The 20,181-nt window shown below is 42.7% G+C and overlaps 1 protein-coding gene across 1 annotated transcript in view; it reads right to left on the reverse strand.

The window, feature by feature from the left end:
* Nucleotides 1–20,181, reverse strand: part of sema3c (sema domain, immunoglobulin domain (Ig), short basic domain, secreted, (semaphorin) 3C) — a 105,847-nt gene that overhangs the window by 54,486 nt on the left and 31,180 nt on the right. The gene's annotated exons all lie outside the window — the stretch shown is intronic.

Raw genomic sequence — 20,181 nt, forward strand, 5'->3', positions numbered from 1 at the left:
ATCTACTGGCAGCTACGGCTGCCAAACGAAAACCATAAAATTCAAGTAAAACATTGTTTTGCGAAAACGTGCGTCGGTTGAGGTGGTCGGGGTTTGGTGGTTGCGGGGGCGTAGCCCGGAAGAGTCAGGGATACATGGCATTCTGGGTATTTGTTCTCTTGTATTTATGTTGTGTTACGGTGAAGATGTTCTCCCGAAATGTGTTTGTCATTCTTGTTTGATGTGGGTTCACAGTGTGGCGCATATTTGTAACAGTGTTAAATTTGTTTGTACGGCCACCCTCAGTGTGACCTGTATGGCTGTTGGCTGTTGATCACGTATGTCTTGCAGTCACCAACGTGTGTCATATTACAGAGAAAAATATTAAATTGTTAGTATGAGCATACACCTTTATATAACAGGCTACATATATTGTTCAACTTGAATATAAAAATACACAAATATTAAAAAAAAAAAAGATTTTCCTTAAAATTACATATAAAACTGTTAGATTGTTAGTATGGACATAGACTTTTATATAACAAGCTACATATTAAATGAAAGTTAATTAGTGTAATTTTACATGAATTTGAAAGTACTTTGAGAAAACAGAAAATGATATGTATGATTAATTTGGAATTTTTTTGTAAAAAAATAGAGATATACATAGTTTGTCATTCAATCAATCAATCAATGTTTACTTATATAGCCCTAAATCACTAGTGTCTCAAAGGGCTGCACAAACCACCACGACATCCTCGGTAGGCCCACATAAGGGCAAGGAAAACTCACACCCAGTGGGACATCGGTGACAATAATGACTATGAGAACCTTGGAGAGGAGGAAAGCAATGGATGTCGAGCGGGTCTAACATGATACTGTGAAAGTTCAATCCACAATGGATCCAACACAGTCGCGAGAGTCCAGTCCAAAGCGGATCCAACACAGCAGCGAGAGTCCCGTTCACAGCGGAGCCAGCAGGAAACCATCCCAAGCGGAGGCGGATCAGCAGCGCAGAGATGTCCCCAGCCGATACACAGGCAATCAGTACATGGCCACCGGATCGGACCGGACCCCTTCCACAAGGGAGAGTGGGACATAGAAGAAAAAGAAAAGAAACGGCAGATCAACTGGTCTAAAAATGGAGTCTATTTAAAGTCTATTTACTGGCATATTACTTAAAATAACAGGCGGTTTGTTTATTTACAGATAATGTCTTCAATTCTATAGTTTTATAACCTATTTAAAAAAATTAAAAAATAACAGTAGAAATTTAGAGTAAATTAACCATAAAAATAGGGTTGTTTTTTTTACAGTGAAGGTGAAAACAGAATAGTACGTTAAATTACAAGTGAGATTACAATTTACAATGTTGTGCAGAAACATGCTTGCTGCACAGCATGTTTCCGAGGGCTCCAACGTTTGCCTATCCATGTCAGTTTCTTGACAACATGAAGCCACTTGTCACAATGTTCTGCTGACCTCTTACAAGACGGAAAATTGTAAAATGACAACTTCTCTCCTTGTTTCCTATTGGGACTGCTACAGAACGCTGCCCCACAGCTTTTAGGCATGATGACAACTGAGGAGAAAACCAAAAAAGCCAAGAAGAAATTGTAGATACATGCAATCACCTCAGAAAACAAGGTACAAATGAATGGTTTCTCAGAGTGTTTCCTCTCACAAGATGGCGTGGGAAACCTGAAGTAGCTCGAAATTGCGTGCACCTATTTTTTAGACCAGTTGATCTGCCGTTTCTTTTCTTTTTCTTCTATGTCCCACTCTCCCCTGTGGAGGGGGTCCGGTCCGATCCGGTGGCCATGTACTGCTTGCCTGTGTATCGGCTGGGGACATCTCTGCGCTGCTGGTCCGCCTACGCTTGGGATGGTTTCCTGCTGGCTCCGCTGTGAACGGGACTCTCGCTGCTGTGTTGGATCCGCTTTGGACTGGACTCTCGCGACTGTGTTGGATCCATTATGGATTGAACTTTCACAGTATCATGTTAGACCCGCTCGACATCCATTGCTTTCCTCCTCTCCAAGGTTCTCATAGTCATCATTGTCACCGACGTCCCACTGGGTGTGAGTTTTCCTTGCCCTTATGTGGGCCTACCGAGGATGTCGTGGTGGTTTGTGCAGCCCTTTGAGACACTAGTGATTTAGGGCTATATAAGTAAACATTGATTGATTGATTGATATACATGTAAACAAACTTACACGTCACAGTCCACACAACTACGGTCAGTTCGAGGACTGCTGAAGTTCCCATTTTCCTACATTTTTGAAAAAGCTCCAGTGAGCCACTAGGGAGGCACTAAAGAGCCACATGCAGCTCTCAAACCGCGGGTTGCTGACCCACGCTTAAACATGCATTCCCTTTCAAAAATGTGACTTAAACATAGACTTTTCCTGACAAAAGACATTCAATCAATCAATCAATCAATCAATCAATGTTTATTTATATAGCCCCAAATCACAAATGTCTCAAAGGACTGCACAAATCATTACGACTACAACATCCTCGGAAGAACCCACAAAAGGGCAAGGAAAACTCACACCCAGTGGGCAGGGAGAATTCACATTCAGTGGGACGCCAGCGACAATGCTGACTATGAGAAACCTTGGAGAGGACCTCAGATGTGGGCAACCCCCCCCCTCTAGGGGACCGAAAGCAATGGATGTCGAGCGGGTCTAACATGATACTGTGAAAGTTCAATCCATAGTGGCTCCAAGACAGCAGTGAGAGTCCCGTCCACAGGAAACCATCTCAAGCGGATCAGCAGCGTAGAGATGTCCCCAACCGATACAGGCGAGCGGTCCATCCTGGGTCCCGACGAGCGGTCCATCCTGGGTCTCGACTCTGCACAGTCAGTACTTCATCCATCTTTAATGATGAGGGCCAGTTGTCCAGCGCCATCATTTCAATGATTGAATCACAGATTTAGCACTAAGCTCGTTTCTGGCAAAAATGTTCACTTTTCAAGTGCATCAGTACAAAGTTCGGTGAAAAATGAGCACTTGATTAGCTCACCCTGACCCACAAACAGCACAGTACAGATAATAACGCCTCAATGGAGAATTTTTTTTAATTCAGAGTTAGTTAATTTTATCGGATTTAGCGGTGTGACCTCATTTTCCTCATAAAGCCCAATAATTATCGGTCCTGTATTTATAAATCACCCCACAAAGTCATCATTATTTTTTTAGGGGATAACGAGCTGGGGTTGAACTCCCAGGACAGTCTGTTACTTCTACTATTTTTTTGTTGTTGAATCAAGCCTGGGAATAATGATAAATGATAAATGGGTTGTACTTGTATAGCGCTTTTCTACCTTCAAGGTACTCAAAGCGCTTTGACACTACTTCCACATTTACCCATTCACACACTGATGGAGGGAGCTGCCATGCAAGGCGCCTACCAGCACCCATCTGGAGCAAGGGTGAAGTGTCTTGCCCAGGACACAACGGACGTGACGAGGTTGGTACTAGGTCGGATTTGAACCAGGGCCCCCCGGGATGTGCACGGCCACTCTCCCACTGCGCCACGCCGTCCCTAATAGAGTAATGTCACGCCTGTAAATCTGATTTTATGTTTGATCATGTTTTGTTTTGTTTTCTGGACTCTTGTTCTGTTTCTTCACTTCCTGCTTTGTTTTTGTTACCATGACAACTCATTGATTTTCACCTTGCCCTTCTAGTCACACCCCTGCCCTCAGTCCCGCACCTGTTCCTAATTATCACAGCCACTACTTAAGTTATTTTCTTTCTGTCCATCAGTCTGGGAACATGAACTTTCATTGAAATCTACGACCTTTGCTGCTCATTCTCCACCTGCCACGCGCCTTGCTATTCTTGCCTCCTGTTTTTGTTGTGGAGGCATTCGACCGTGTCCCTCGGGAAGTCCTGTGGGGAGTGCTCAGAGAGTATGGGGTACCGGACTGTCTTATTGTGGCGGTCCGCTCCCTGTATGATCAGTGCCAGAGCTTGGTCCGCATTGCTGGCAGTAAGTCGGACACATTTCCAGTGAGGGTTGGACTCCGCCAAGGCTGTCCTTTGTCACCGATTCTGTTCATAACTTTTATGGACAGAATTTCTAGGCGCAGTCAAGGCGTTGAGGGGTTCCGGTTTGGTGACCGCAGGATTAGGTCTCTGCTTTTTGCAGATGATGTGGTCCTGATGGCTTCATCTGACCGGGATCTTCAGCTCTCGCTGGATCGGTTCGCAGCCGAGTGTGAAGCGACCGGAATGAGAATCAGCACCTCCAAGTCCGAGTCCATGGTTCTCGCCCGGAAAAGGGTGGAGTGCCATCTCCGGGTTGGGGAGGAGACCCTGCCCCAAGTGGAGGAGTTCAAGTACCTAGGAGTCTTGTTCACAAGTGAGGGAAGAGTGGATCGTGAGATCGACAGGCGGATCGGTGCGGCGTCTTCAGTAATGCGGACGTTGTACCGGTCCGTTGTGGTGAAGAAGGAGCTGAGCCGGAAGGCAAAGCTCTCAATTTACCGGTCGATCTACGTTCCCATCCTCACCTATGGTCATGAGCTTTGGGTCATGACCGAAAGGATAAGATCACGGGTACAAGCGGCCGAAATGAGTTTCCTCCGCCGGGTGGCGGGTCTCTCCCTTAGAGATAGGGTGAGAAGCTCTGCCATCCGGGAGGAACTCAAAGTAAAGCCGCTGCTCCTCCACATCGAGAGGAGCCAGATGATGTGGTTCGGGCATCTGGTCAGGATGCCACCCGAACGCCTCCCTAGGGATGTGTTTAGGGCACGTCCAACCGGTAGGAGGCCACGGGGAAGACCCAGGACACGTTGGGAAGACTATGTCTCCCGGCTGGCCTGGGAACGCCTCGGGATCCCCCGGGAAGAGCTAGACGAAGTGGCTGGGGAGAGGGAAGTCTGGGTTTCCCTGCTTAGGCTGCTGCCCCCGCGACCCGACCTCGGATAAGCGGAAGATGATGGATGGATGGATGTTTTTGTTGTCACAGTAAGTGTTTTGTTTTAGTTGTTTATAGTCATGCCATCGTGCTGTTTCTGTTCATAGTTCATTCATGCCAATCGAGCAAGTGTTTTTGTTTCCTGTTTATATTTTGTAGCCAAGTTTTATACCTCCTTGTGAGCGCCCTTAGTTTGCTTATTTTTCTTTTTAGTGTATAAATAAAGAATCATGTACCTGAATTCACGCCTGGCTCGTCCCATATTCCCTCTGCGTCGAAGGAGCACAAACAATCCATGTCCAAGTTTGACAAATAGTCAAAATAGTACTGAATTATTTATTGCTAAATGTATTTGTTGTTGTAATTTTGATAGAAAAATGTATGCCTTTTAAAAAGTAAGTCTTATCAACTTAAATTTCTTCTGACTAAATATTACAAACCATCCATCCATCCATCCATTTCCTACCGCTTATTCCCTTTTGGGGTTGCGGGGGGCGCTGGCGCCTATCTCAGCTACAATCGGGCGGAAGGCGGGGTACACCCTGGACAAGTCGCCACCTTATCGCAGGGCCAACACAGATAGACAGACAACATTCACACTCACATTCACACACTAGGGACCAGTACTCTGGAATGCCCTCCCGGTAACAGTTCGAGATGCCACCTCAGTAGAAGCATTTAAGTCTCACCTTAAAACTCATTTGTATACTCTAGCCTTTAAATAGACTCCCTTTTTAGACCAGTTGATCTGCCGTTTCTTTTCTTTTTCTTCTATGTCCCACTCTCCCTTGTGGAGGGGGTCCGGTCCGATCCGGTGGCCATGTACTGCTTGCCTGTGTATCGGCTGGGGACATCTCTGCGCTGCTGATCCGCCTCCGCTTGGGATGGTTTCCTGCTGGCTCCGCTGTGAACGGGACTCTCGCTGCTGTGTTGGATCCGCTTTGGACTGGACTCTCCCGACTGTGTTGGATCCATTGTGGATTGAACTTTCACAGTATCATGTTAGACCCGCTCGACATCCATTGCTTTCCTCCTCTCCAAGGTTCTCATAGTCATTATTGTCACCGACGTCCCACTGGGTCATTATTGTCACCGATGTCCCACTGGGTGTGAGTTTTCCTTGCCCTTATGTGGGCCTACCGAGGATGTCGTGGTGGTTTGTGCAGCCCTTTGAGACACTAGTGATTTAGGGCTATATAAGTAAACATTGATTGATTGATTGATTGATTTAGTGTTGCCAATCAACCTATCCCCAGGTGCATGTCTTTGGAAGTGGGAGGAAGCCGGAGTACCCGGAGGGAACCCACGCAGTCACGGGGAGAACATGCAAACTCCACACAGAAAGATCCCGAGCCTGGATTTGAACCCAGGACTGCAGGAACTTCGTATTGTGAGGCAGACGCACTAACCCCTCTGCCACCGTGAAGCCAATGTTCGTTAAATTAAAAAGTAAATACATGCTTGTCACTATGACTTATGATTTCAATGCAAGTCATCCATCAATTTGAATGTAAAATTACGATAATCAAATGCATTGGCGATTGTGTAATAAAATTATCCATCCATCCATTTCTACCGCTTATTCCCTTTAAGTCTCATCTTAAAACTCATCTGTATACTCTAGCCTTTAAATAGACCTCCTTTTTAGACCAGTTGATCTGCCGCTTCTTTTCTTTCTCCTATGTCCCCCCCTCCCTTGTGGAGGGGGTCCGGTCCGATGACCATGGATGAAGTACTGACTGTCCAGAGTAGAGACCCAGGATGGACCGCTCGTCGGGACCCAGGATGGACCGCTCGCCTGTATCGGTTGGGGACATCTCTACGCTGCTGATCTGCTTGAGATGGTTTCCTGTGGACGGGACTCTCACTGCTGTGTTGGAGCCACTATGGATTGAACTTTCACAGTATCATGTTAGACCCGCTCGACATCCATTGCTTTCGGTCCCCTAGAGGGGGGGGGGTTGCCCACATCTGAGGTCCTCTCCAAGGTTTCTCATAGTCAGCATTGTCACTGGCGTCCCACTGGATGTGAATTCTCCCTGCCCACTGGGTGTGAGTTTTCCTTGCCCTTTTGTGGGTTCTTCCGAGGATGTTGTAGTCGTAATGATTTGTGCAGTCCTTTGAGACATTTGTGATTTGGGGCTATATAAATAAACATTGATTGATTGATTGATTTAGGGTAGCGGGGGGCACTGGTGCCTATCTCAGCTATACACTATACACTTATATATTCATTTATATTCACTGTTACAAACAGCCCTATAGGGACAGCCATAACTGCTGTGTGACCCTCAATAAAAAACGATTTTGACAAAACTGTATCAGCATAAGTTCTATGTGGCTATATTTCATGTATTTAATAATTGTAGGCTAAAAACTAATTCCTGTTACTTTCAGTCCGGTTACTCAAATGAGTAATTTCCAGCTTTGAAAGCTTGTACAACAATGAAATAAAGTTTCCTGAGATGGGCTGAAACACATTTTGAGTACAGTATCGTATTTTCCGGACTATGTGGCGCTCCTTTCTTCCTAAGGTTTGAACCCTGCGGCTTATACAAAGGTGCCCTTATGGATTTTTCTTTGATGTGTACAAACATGTGGTAACATCGAAACAAAGACTGAAAAGGCGTTTTATAGTTTGTGCTATGGCACCAGCTTTTGGATGAGTTTGCTAACCTTGGATGTTTAACAGTATTTTCTTCTGTTTCTCACCCTGAACTGGAAGTATAAGGGCCGTTACGTCTCCTAGTCGTAATAGCGTTCCTACTCGTACGGCTTCTTCATTCGTCACTCAAAGCAAGGTTTGTAAATTTGACAATAAAACTTAAATAACTTATACTTACTTAACCGTCAAATGTTTGAAAGTAGTGCCGTTAGCATTAGCTAATATACTAACACATTTACAAGTGTCTGTGTTAGTATTATCGACTTACAATAGCATTATTTTTGTGTTTTTTCAGTTTCGTAAGTTCACCAAAACTTCACCGTGGAGTTATTGAGTCTCTTTAGCTGATTGGCAAGCTAGCGCCTGCAGCTCGTGGGTCCATGACGATGACTTTTCTGTTTTGTTTGATCAGCAGTTTTACTGCCACGTTACAGGCACCGTTTGAAATTAATAAAGGTATGTAAATAAACATTTACCAAGTCCTTCAGTGTAACTATCTCATTTCACTACTTATACATATGTGGCTGGTACTTAGAAAAATATTTTTTTCTTCTAAAATTTGGCTTAAAGGCCTACTGAAACCCACTACTAGCGACCACGCAGTCTGATAGTTTATACATCAATGATGAAATATTAACATCGCAACACATGCCAATACGGCCGGTTTAGTTTACGAAATTACAATTTTAAATTTTCCGTGGAGTTTCCTGTTGAAAATGTCGTGGAATGATGACGCGTGTTTGTAACGTTATTGGTTGGAGGGAACATATTAGCCCAGCACCACTTACGGCTAAAGGTCGTCTCTTTTCATCGAGCAATTACACAGTATTTTGGACATCTGTGTTGCTGAATCTTTTGCAATTTGTTCAATTAATAATGGAGACATCAAATAAGAATGCTGTTGGTGGAAAGCGGTGGATTGCAGCTGCCTTTAGCACCGAAACACAGCTGGTTTTTCTTTGTTGTGAAGCTTTAGCAAGTTTCTGGATGGGAAAATTGTGGTATTAAGTCGACTCTTAACGGAGACTTGAATAGATTATAAGACCTCATCCTGCAGCTCAAAAAGGCAGCTGTGATCTTGGCTCCTGGGCTTCTCTCAGAGACACTAGCGTTTACCGCAGCCATCCGACTTTCAGGTATGACTATCCATCCATCCATCCATTTTCTACCGCTTATTCCCTTTCAGGGTCGTGGGGGGCGCTGGCGCCTATCTCAGCTACAATCGGGCGGAAGGCGGGGTATAATCCCACTAAAATACTATTAACACAATAAGCAGATAAGGTATTTTCCAGAATTATCCTAGTAAATTTGTCTAATTACATCTGAAACTCTCCCACTGCCGCCGCCTGGAGCAGTCGCCTTTTCTTTTCTTTTTTTGTGATTCACTCTAACTTTACTCATTCACAAATCTTTCATCCCCGCTCAAATTAATGGGGAAATCATCGCTTTCTCGGTCCGAATTGCTCTTACTGCTGGTGGCTTACATTATAAACAATCTGAGGATGCGAGGAGCCCTCACACCGGTGACATCACGCGCACATCGTCTGCTACTTCCGGTGAAGGCGAGGCTTTTTTATTAGCGACCAAAAGTTGCGAACTTTATCGTCGATGTTCTCTACTAAATCCTTTTAGCAAAAATATGGCAATATCACAAAATGATCAGGTATGACACAAAAAATGGACCTGCTATCCCCGTTTGAATAAAAAAATCTCATTTCAGTAGGCCTTTAATACCTTTGCACTCTATAGTCCGTAAAATATGGTAGTTCAGTATGTGTAATATCAGATTTACAGTTGAAAAAAGACGGAACCGTACTTTTTTTTGTTTTGGTGAGAGTTTCATTAAGCAAATGGGCCGAAAGGCAAAGCTATGAAAACCGAACCTTTAAAGGCACCAATAAAAGGGGTACTCACTGTCTGTGAAGAAAATCACAAATTTGACAAATTATTGTACTCCAAAGCAGCACTTTGAAACTTTTTCAGTACAAAAGAGGGTACGTTTGCCAAAAAAACTTCAACTAGTACAAAAACAGAAACAGACTCAACCCCAACACAGACGACACAAAACAAAGCTCTTATTTATTTATGCTTTCGTCGTCACTTTGCCTGCATCCGTTCAATTCCAGTCATGTTTGCGTCGAAACAGTAGCTCATTAAAGGCATCCGTTGTTCACACGGCGGGTAAACATTCCCAGACCAGCTATTTTCAGCCTATTGGCTCCAGAGATAGAGTGCTCTTCAGCCGCATCATCAAAAAGCTCAGCTCATGCATATTTATCACTTGCTCAATCAGTGCAGCGCCGTCTTTGCTGAGGCCCTCATGTGCGACAAACAGGTCGGCGAAAGTCACTTTGACACGATTGTGCGGCCGGCGCTTTCGAGGCTTTTATTTCGTAGCCAAGTGGCAGCCGAGCCTGAAGTGTTTGCGCACAATGAGTTCTTGTGGTTTGGTTAATATGCAGAAAACGAGATCCAGAACTAGAGTTGCTTAAAAAAATGTGGCTGTTTACAGGTAGGTTGCAGAGATAATTATCGGCTCGTTATGAGGAATTATAACGTCATACCGATAAAACAACAGAAAATAGCTCAGCTAAAACATGTTGAAAAGAGAAACTGGAAATTGTGTTGTATCATGTGTATGCTTGCATGTTCGAAATAAACTCAAACTCAAAACAAAAGTAAGAAATGGTCCAATTATGCTGGATTATTTGTACTGTGTTGTAGGTGGGCTAGGATGCAAGTTTTGCAAGTTAATGCCAAAAAACGGAAATGCTGATTATCGGTCCTGCTAGACACCGACCTCTATTTAATAATACAACTTTAACATTTGACAACTAAATAATAAAACAAGGTGACTCTGTAAAAAATCTGGGTATTATCTTCGACCCAACTCTCTCCTTTGAGTCACACATTAAAAGCGTTACTAAAACGGCCTTCTTTCATCTCCGTAATATCGCTAAAATTCGCTCCATTTTGTCCACTAAAGACGCCAAGATCATTATCCATGCGTTTGTTACGTCTCGTCTCGATTACTGTAACGTATTATTTTCGGGTCTCCCCATGTCTAGCATTAAAAGATTACAGTTGGTACAAAATGCGGCTGCTAGACTTTTGACAAGAACAAGAAAGTTTGATCACATTACGCCTGTACTGGCTCACCTGCACTGGCTTCCTGTGCACTTAATATGTGACTTTAAGGTTTTACTACTTACGTATAAAATACTACACGGTCTAGCTCCAGCCTATCTTGCCGATTGTATTGTACCGTATGTCCCGGGAAGAAATCTGCGTTCAAAAGACTCCGGCTTATTAGTGATTCCTAGAGCCCCAAAAAAGTCTGCGGGCTATAGAGCGTTTTCCGTTCGGGCTCCAGTACTCTGGAATGCCCTCCCGGTAACAGTTCGAGATGCTACCTGAGTAGAAGCATTTAAGTCTCACCTTAAAACTCATCTGTATACTCTAGCCTTTAAATAGACCTCCTTTTTAGACCAGTTGATCTGCCGCTTCTTTTCTTTCTCCTATGTCCCCCCATCCCTTGTGGAGGGGGTCCGGTCCGATGACCATGGATGAAGTACTGGCTGTCCAGAGTCGAGACCCAGGATGGACCGCTCGTCGGGACCCAGGATGGACCGCTCGCCTGTATCGGTTGGGGACGTCTCTACGCTACTGATCCGCTTGAGATGGTTTCCTGTGGACGGGAATCTCGCTGCTGTCTTGGATCCGCTTGAACTGAACTCTCGCGGCTGTGTTGGAGCCACTATGGATTGAACTTTCACAGTATCATGTTAGACCCGCTCGACATCCATTGCTTTCGGTCCCCTAGAGAGGGGGGTTGCCCACATCTGAGGTCCTCTCCAAGGTTTCTCATAGTCAGCATTGTCACTGGCGTCCCACTGGATGTGAATTCTCCCTGCCCACTGGGTGTGAGTTTTCCTTGCCCTTTTGTGGGTTCTTCCGAGGATGTTGTAGTCGTAATGATTTGTGCAGTCCTTTGAGACATTTGTGATTTGGGGCTATATAAATAAACATTGATTGATTGATTGATTGATAAGCAATTAAAGCCCTCCTTTTCTTAATCTTAACCTGAGCTTGTTGTAAACAAAGATTGCGTCGATTGTGTGGAAAAAACATTTATTTGCACCAAATGTTGCGCAAAAAAACCCGCTGTGCTTCAACTTGGGAAGTGTACTGTTCACATTTTAACCGATACAGTATCAATTCCCGGTACCCGAGAATCGATACCTTAATTAATATAAATTGCTTTTGATCATAAAATCTCATTCTTTGTTTCGACATAAAAAAAATGCTAATTATGTTAGCTGCTGTCCAATTATTATATTTCGGGTCATTTACACATTTGTGAGTCTCAATTGCAGTTTCAAGTCCAAGACGTTAGGTGGAAGTTGTGTGTAGTTTATAGAGTGTTGGTCATTTCAGTCCTTGTTGTGCCGTGGTGTGCCCTGCAAAGTGTTAATACTGTAAGTATTGTAATAATTACACACCAGCTTAGGGCTGGGCTATATATCGATATATACGATATATCGCGGGGTTTGTCTCTGTGCGATATAGAAAATGACATTATCGTAATATTCGAGTATACGTTCTCACGCAGTTGCTTTTAGCTGCGGGCATTACACTACAGGCTCTTCTCACTCTTTCCTGTCTCTCCTTCTCACAGACAAGCAGGCGCACAAACTTACACACGTCACATACGTATACGCCCTCGCCCAGCAGGGTGGTAGCAGACTGGGTAACGTTAGCTGTGATGCAAACGTAGCCGTACGAGTCCTAATATGAGAGAAAGAAGGTGCGAATCTGGTAACAAATGAAGGAAGACTTAATTCCCAATAAAAACAGCAAAGGGTCCATCGTCTGGCGGTGGTTCGGCTTCAAGTGGAAATATGTCGAACAGACAACCGTAATTTGTCAAGTGTTGGGCAAAAGCGTTGCTATAAAAAGTAGCATTACTGCTAATATGTAGCATCATTTGAAAAGTCACTCGCTAGAGAATGAAGATAATTTAATAACGTCCGTAGTAACATACCACATAGTGAAGGACGAATACTATTTGATTTCCTATTATGCAGCTCATCTTTATTTGATACTTAAAATGTCTCTGATAATCTTGCATTTTCTGGTTTGAAAATGACATGAATGTTTGTGCCATTGCTTAATAACTTTAATAAATACACTTTTGGTCAATTGACTTAGTTGTGATTTCCTTTTCTGCATGAAAGTTTAAAAGTAGCATATATTCATGCAGTATGAATAAGAATGTTTTAATGTAGACACATAGAATCATCATACTGCTGTGATTATATGCATCAAGTGTTCATTCAAGGCCAAGGCAAAATATCGTAATGTATATCGTATATCACGTTATGGCCTAAAACATTGAGATATTAAAAAAAGGCCATATCGCCCAGCCTGACACTAGCTGTTTGATTGTAACATGCAACTTAGTTTTCATTCACAAATTTGAAGGTGTTGAAATTAAAACGTTAAAATCGCTAATGCTAATCAGTAGCATGCCGATAGCAAAGCCAATGTATATGAGCATGAAGCTTTTGGAAAAGTGGACTTACTTAACTTACTTTGGAGCGTTTTTTGAGACAATTTCTTTGTTGGCAATGAAAATTGCAAAATTACCTAGAGATACATAGTTTGACTGAATCCCCTCTCAGTGCTGCTGGAATGATCGCTAAGTACTGAAGTACAAAGAGGTGGCTGATGCTCACACGTAACCCAGGTACCGAAACATGGCATACCGTATTTCCTTGAATTGCCGCCGGGCATATAGTATGCGCCTGCCTTGAATTACTGCCAAGTCAAACTCGCTTCCCAAAATAATTAGCGCATGCTTAGTATTACCGCCTGGTCAAACTCGTGACGTCACGAGTGACACTTCCCCTGTCATCATTTTCAAAATGGAGGAGGCTGATTTCAATACCGGTCATTTGAAATCGCATAAATGGAAGAAGATTAAGAGCTATTCAGTAGGATTTAAGATCCAAGCTTACATCACACTCAAATTTTTACTGCATACATTTGGTAAGCGCCGGAGTGAGAAGAGGTTTTAAAATAATTAGCGCATGCTTACTTTTACCGCATGCCTTTGGTAAACACAGGAGCGAGAAGAGGTTTTAAATTAATTAGCGCTCCGGCGGCAATTCAAGGAAATACGGTAGTTGGATTTTACCGGGATCTGCGGTATTCTGTCGGTACCCAAAAAGTACCGAATTCAATACCTTGAACACATCCGACCTAATTAGCCATCTGAAACCAGCATCACTACGACAGTGTTTCGAAAGCTTTGCGAAGACGCCTGTTGCTGAAGAAGCTGTTCCAAAGCTTCTTTCATGTACATTTAAAAAATAATCGTTATTGTCCATCTTTGCAATAAAGCACCCTCGCAGTCATAAATGTATTCATTTACATAATACGTTGTGGGGTTAAACTGTCCTGCTAGAACCTCTTTATTACAACTCAATAAAAACACGAACATAAAATCTCCTATTTACCTGCCAGTCAAATAAAAAGCAAATGAAAGTGAAAGCTATAAACCAGATGATCAGATAGCGTCACACGGCAATCCTAGCCATCCTTTAAAGACGCTTCGCTCTGCCAGAAAGTGAGAACTTAATTGAAAACACACTAACGCACTCTTCCATACTGCCAGTTGAACCCCGACGGGCCTCTTTTGGACCTGCTTTTAATACAACGGTGGGCATGCAAAACATGGCTTATGCATGACGTTAGCTTAGCATCAATGACACCATAAATCTTGCAGAGAAAGACAGCAGAACACCACAGCTATGAATGCTGGCTGTTTATTCATTACTCAGCATTTTCTGGCTATGTTTTTGGAGCTCGCGCAGCCTTAACGGGCACCGAGGCTGTCATTTGTGTGAAGCCGGAATGTTGTACGCGTGTAAATGAGGCCATGTATCCGGGAAGTACGGCCAGCAGGGCCTGTAGCAGTTCATGAGCCGGGCCCAACCAGGCTGCAAAAAAACATCTAGTCGTAAAAGAGAAATCAATAGACACTGAACTGAACACTTGCAACACAGATGCAGCAACTTCCCAAGATACTTTAACAGCAACATCAAAGCCAAATTTAATGCTCATTTGGAGCTAAAAACATGTGTAAAGTGTAGCTTGGATAAACTCAGCTAATTTAGAGAGAATGGGAACACTTAGCTTGCACTCGCGTTGGTTTGCTGTCATTGTTTTGACATTATATTTTCACAATTTATTCTATTTTCATACTTTTTTTTATTATGCTTATAATTTATTCTAATTTACCTATGCTATTTATAATCTACTGTATTTATATCATATTTTATTTAAATTATTATGTGTGTATTGTCGTTACTTTGGTACTCAATCTGGGACCTGTCTCTCATGTCTCTGGTAAGATAAATTTCCTTTATCACTAAAAACTAAGTTTAAACAACTGTCCATCCATCCATTTGCTACCGCGGAGTTTATCTCAGCTGCATTTGGGCGGAAGGCGGGCTACACCCTGGACAAGTCGCCACCTCATTGCAGAGCCAACACAGATAGACAGACAACACAACTCCATCCATCCATCCATCCATCATCTTCCGCTTATCCGAGGTCGGGTCGCGGGGGCAGCAGCCTAAGCAGGGAAGCCCAGACCTCCCTCTCCCCAGCCACTTCGTCTAGCTCCTCCCGGGGGATCCCGAGGCGTTCCCAGGCCAGCCGGGAGACATAGTCTTCCCAACGTGTCCTTGGTTTTCCCCGTGGCCTCCCACCAGCTGGACGTGCCCTAAACACATCCCTAGGGAGGCGTTCGGGTGGCATCCTGACCAGATGCCCGAACCACTTCATCTGGCTCCTCTCGATGTGGAGGAGCAGCGGCTTTACGTTGAGCTCCTCCCGGATGGCAGAGCTTCTCACCCTATCTCTAAGGGAGAGACCCAAACTCATTTGGGCCGCTTGTACCCGTGATCTTATCCTTTCGGTCATGACCCAAAGCTCATGACCATAGGTGAGGATGGGAACGTAGATCGACCGGTAAATTGAGAGCTTTGCCTTCCGGCTCAGCTCCTTCTTCACCACAACGGACCGGTACAACGTCCGCATTACTGAAGACGCCGCACCGATCCGCCTGTCGATCTCACGATCCACTCTTCCCTCACTCGTGAACAAGACTCCTAGGTACTTGAACTCCTCCACTTGGGGCAGGGTCTCCTCCCCAACCCGGAGATGGCACAACTGTCAAATCAAAAATAAATTTACCTCTACGTCTATTTCTATTATTAAATTTAATCAATTTAGTGATATCTAGTTCATTACTAAATTCAGTTTTTGACAAACATTTCTGAAAAAAGTTCTTTACATAGGCCCGGTTGATAGGGGTGTGAATCTCTGGGCACCTAATGATTTGATTAAGAATCGATTTTCAATTCAACACGATTCAAACCAATTCTCGCAATGTATCATCTAGTATAATAATGGTGAAACTTTTTCAAAACAGGTTATAAAAGGTCCTATTCCCAGGTGCGGTCACCACTGCTGCTCACTGCTCCCCTCACCTCCCACGGGGTAATCACAGGTGATTAGTCAAATGCAGAAAATAATTTTGCCACACCTGGTGTGTGTGTGTGTGACAATCATGGGTACTTTAACTTTATTAGAAAGTGTTCAGTAACGAATGTGTCTGCATTATTAAATTTTCTGTATCATGAGAAATCCTAATGAATTGTTTGTCAGGTTTGTCACCGACAGTTTGGTTCGTTTTGTATTTTCCTCTGTAATTGTGTTTTATTTCCTGTCAGCGCTCTTAGTTTGGTTCCAGTTAGTGCACGTCTCCCTGAGGGCTCATTTCCCTCACCTGTCCCTGATTGGCAGCCTGGCACACCTGGTGGAAATTCCCAATCAGGTTACTATTTATACCTGCCTCGCCCTCCAGTCAGGGCTGGAGGATTGTATGCTGTAGACTGGTTGCTGTCTCCAGTTTTCCTTGAATCCTGTTGCCTGTTCCCTGTTATCCTGTTTCCTGTCTCATGGTTTGGGTTTCCACTGCATTTTTGACATTAGAGTCATGTTTTCCTGTATCTAGCCCGCCATCTTTGCATCTTGGGGTTCTTCACCAACACTTCCTGACATTATTGTGACCATTAGGTGTCGCCAAAACAAAATTACTACTTAAATAAAAAAAAAACACAAGTCTGTCATAAGGTTTGTGTTTAAAAGTATGTGTGTGCTGATACCGTTTCAGAATAATTTGGTATCGGCCAATGCTCAAAGCTCTGTTATTTGTTATGGTATTACGTTTGAAAAAGTTATATATCGGGACGCTGTGAGTAAAAATGCGCTGTATGCTTGTCCCTCATGCGCACCAAACAATTTTGTCAGTTTTTTACAACACTTTACTCTTTCCTATCGTTACAGACCGAAAAGTCTCAGACTTCCCAGCTCGTCGTCCCGCCGGAATATTCCAGAAGTGTGTTGTTCCGAGGAGTGTGGCGCCGGTCAAAATCACTGCTGGAATATTGCGGCAAACCTCTTATTGTTTTCTCCGCAGGAAGACAAAAAGAGGGGGGAAACAGGACACTTTCATGTTCCGAGGAGGGTGGAAGGCCAGCTTGCGTCCAAGTGGATCCAGCTCATTTCCCGGGACGTGAGCCCAAACCCTGCAGAGCCCACATACCAGTGGATCCGGTGTCTTCCTCACTGACACGGCACGAGTCAGGAAACATGATTTGCTGTATTTCTCCCCCATTTTCACAACAAACCTTTTTGCTGTTTCTGTTGTCATGCTGTTTGATGACTCAGTCGCACATGTGCTCCATTAGTCACACATGTGTTGCTTGATGTTAGCATGGGGGGGGTTCATACGTGCAGATGTAAGGATACATGTGCAGGATAAAACAGCAGAAATCTTCAACAGAAAGAAATGGCAAAGATGCGTGCGTGTGACAGTTGGTGTGTCTTCTATTATGCATGCGGGCAGGTGGGACCCCCCAGATCTCCCACCTTAAGACCCCACTGCAGCTTTGACCCCGCACGGTAGCCTAAATGTCAAAACCAAAGACATCATAAAATCCGAGCTGATCCACAGTGCACCGACCACAGCGGGGCGCGCAGAAAAGGGCCGCTTAGCACCCCGTCTGTGTGTTTTTCATGTGAGGCGCGGTCAAGCAGAAGAAGCACAAAAGCTTTTTGTTGGGACAAATTCAAAAAACACCAAAGTCATTCAATATTAAACAGCAGGTCACTGAAAAGGAAATAAAGGTGGTGCACAATGGTGGTAGAAAGAAGCATGCTTTGTGCCTACATGGCACAATGCAGCCGAATTTAATCTGATCCCTCCACCCCTTACAAAAAAAATCATACATTTCTGCCCCTACAAACTGAAAATATCTTAATGGTAAATCATAATTATGAGATAGGAAAGTTGAAATTCTGAGATAAAAAGTCCATCCATCCATTTCCTACTGCTTATTCCCTTTGGGGTGGCGGGGAGCGTTGGTGCCTATCTCAGCTACAATCGGGCGGAAGGCAGGGTACACCCTGGACAAGTCATCACCTCATCGCAGGGCCAACACAAATAGACAACATTCACACTCACATTCACACATTAGGGCCAATTTTAGTGTTGGCAATCAACCTATCCCCAGGTGCATGTCTTTGGAAGTGGGAGGAAGCCAGAAAAAACCCACACAGTCACGGGGAGGACATGCAAACTCCACACAGAAAGATCCCGAGCCCGGGATTGAACCCATGGCTACTCAGGACCTTCGTATTGTGAGGCAGACGCACTAACCCCCCCTCCACCGTGCTGCCCAGATAAAAAGTTGATATTATGAAATAAGAAAGTCAATATTGTGAGATATAAAGTCGAAAATATGAGATATGAAAGTTGATAAGAGATAAAGTTATTATGAGATAAAAAACTTAAATTTTGGGGATTAAAAAATGTCACATTAATGAGATACAGTCAAAATGAGATAAAGTCACAGTTACAAGATAAAACGTCCAAATGATGAGATGAAAAGTTTAAATAATGAGATAAAAAGTCAAAAGTAGCTAAAAACTAGGAATACAACAATGTTAAGCCATAATTGTAAGAAAAAAAGTCATGATTAGAAATTGAAAAGTGTAAATAATGAGATACAAAGTCAAAATTCTGAGATATGAAAGTTGACATTATGATGGAAGAAAGTAAAAAATAATTAGATTGAAAAAAATCCAAATTATGAGGTAAGAATTCATAATTATGACATGATACAGTAAGTCTAAATTGTGAGATACAAAGTCATAGTTATGAGATAAAAAGTAAAAATTATGAGATAAACAGTAATAACTACGAGATAAAAAAGTCAATGTTATGAGATAAGAAAGTTATAATCAAGAGATGAAAAGTTGAACTTTTGAGATTATAAAGTTGAATTTACGAGATAAAAATGTCAAAATTACAAGGTAAGAAAGCCATAATTATGAGATAAAAAGTTGAAATTGTGAGATAAAGTAACAAGTACAAGATAAAAAGTCAAAATTATGAGATAGAACGTGAGATAAAAGTCAAATGGCAGCTAAACACCAATGGTCGATGATAATTATAATCTGAATAAGATTAAAAAGTCATGACTCTGTAATAAAAAGTGTAAATTATGAGATACAAAGTCGAAATTCTGAGGTAAGAAAGCCCAAAAATAATGAGATAAGAAAGTCATAATTGAGACTAAAAAATCCAAATGAGAAAAAAAAAAACTATGACAAAAAATTATAATAAAGAGCTAAAAGTTCAATATTACGAGATAAAAAAGTCAAAATTATGAGATAAAATTCAATATTCTAAATAAGGTCGAAATTATGAGATAAAAACATTCATAAATATAAGATAAGGAATTCATGATAGTTATTGAGATTAAAAACATAATGATACAGAGGTCTTAATTATTAGATAAAAATCATAACTTTGAGATAAATAGTCATAATTATGAGATAGTCGAAATTATGAACTTCATACAAACTGAATGTGCTTAAGTGTTCCACATCTGCCTGAGCTTCAGAAACATCCTGTTTCTGCAGTGCTTTTCGCTGATTAAAGTCTTATCTCGGTGGCCAAATGTTTGGAGCGTCACTACTCAATAGTGTGCAAATAATAAACTATGTATATCCATTCATACAATATATTACTTTAAATGGGTTTTACGTAAAAGTTTTTTTTTTAGGTGTGGCAGTTTTTATTTTGCAGTGTCGATGCACCGTGATCAATTACATGTAGAGGACAGCCTGGTATTACTTTATCTGTCATTGTATTAAATATTAATGTAGTTCCGAAAGCAGGATTTAATCTATTTAAGTAACTCCTCATTTCCTTTTAGTATACAACATATGAAAAACATTTCCAATAACTGAAGGAACTTCTTCACACAGACCAAATTCCTCAAGCTTCCCAATAAAGAAAAGGGCCATTTTTTCCTCTCCTGTGACGGTGGACATGTGGAAACAGACAACAACAACAGGAAGTGGTTGTGTTATTGTTGGTGCGGTACAACATCGAGACCGAGCTTTTTCTGTTGTGATTATACTGGTCCAGTTTCAAACATCTTTAGCCTTTACGACTCGAC

The sequence above is a fragment of the Nerophis ophidion genome, linkage group LG10, assembly GCF_033978795.1.
Source record: "Nerophis ophidion isolate RoL-2023_Sa linkage group LG10, RoL_Noph_v1.0, whole genome shotgun sequence".
NCBI classification, from domain to species: Eukaryota; Metazoa; Chordata; class Actinopteri; order Syngnathiformes; family Syngnathidae; genus Nerophis; species Nerophis ophidion.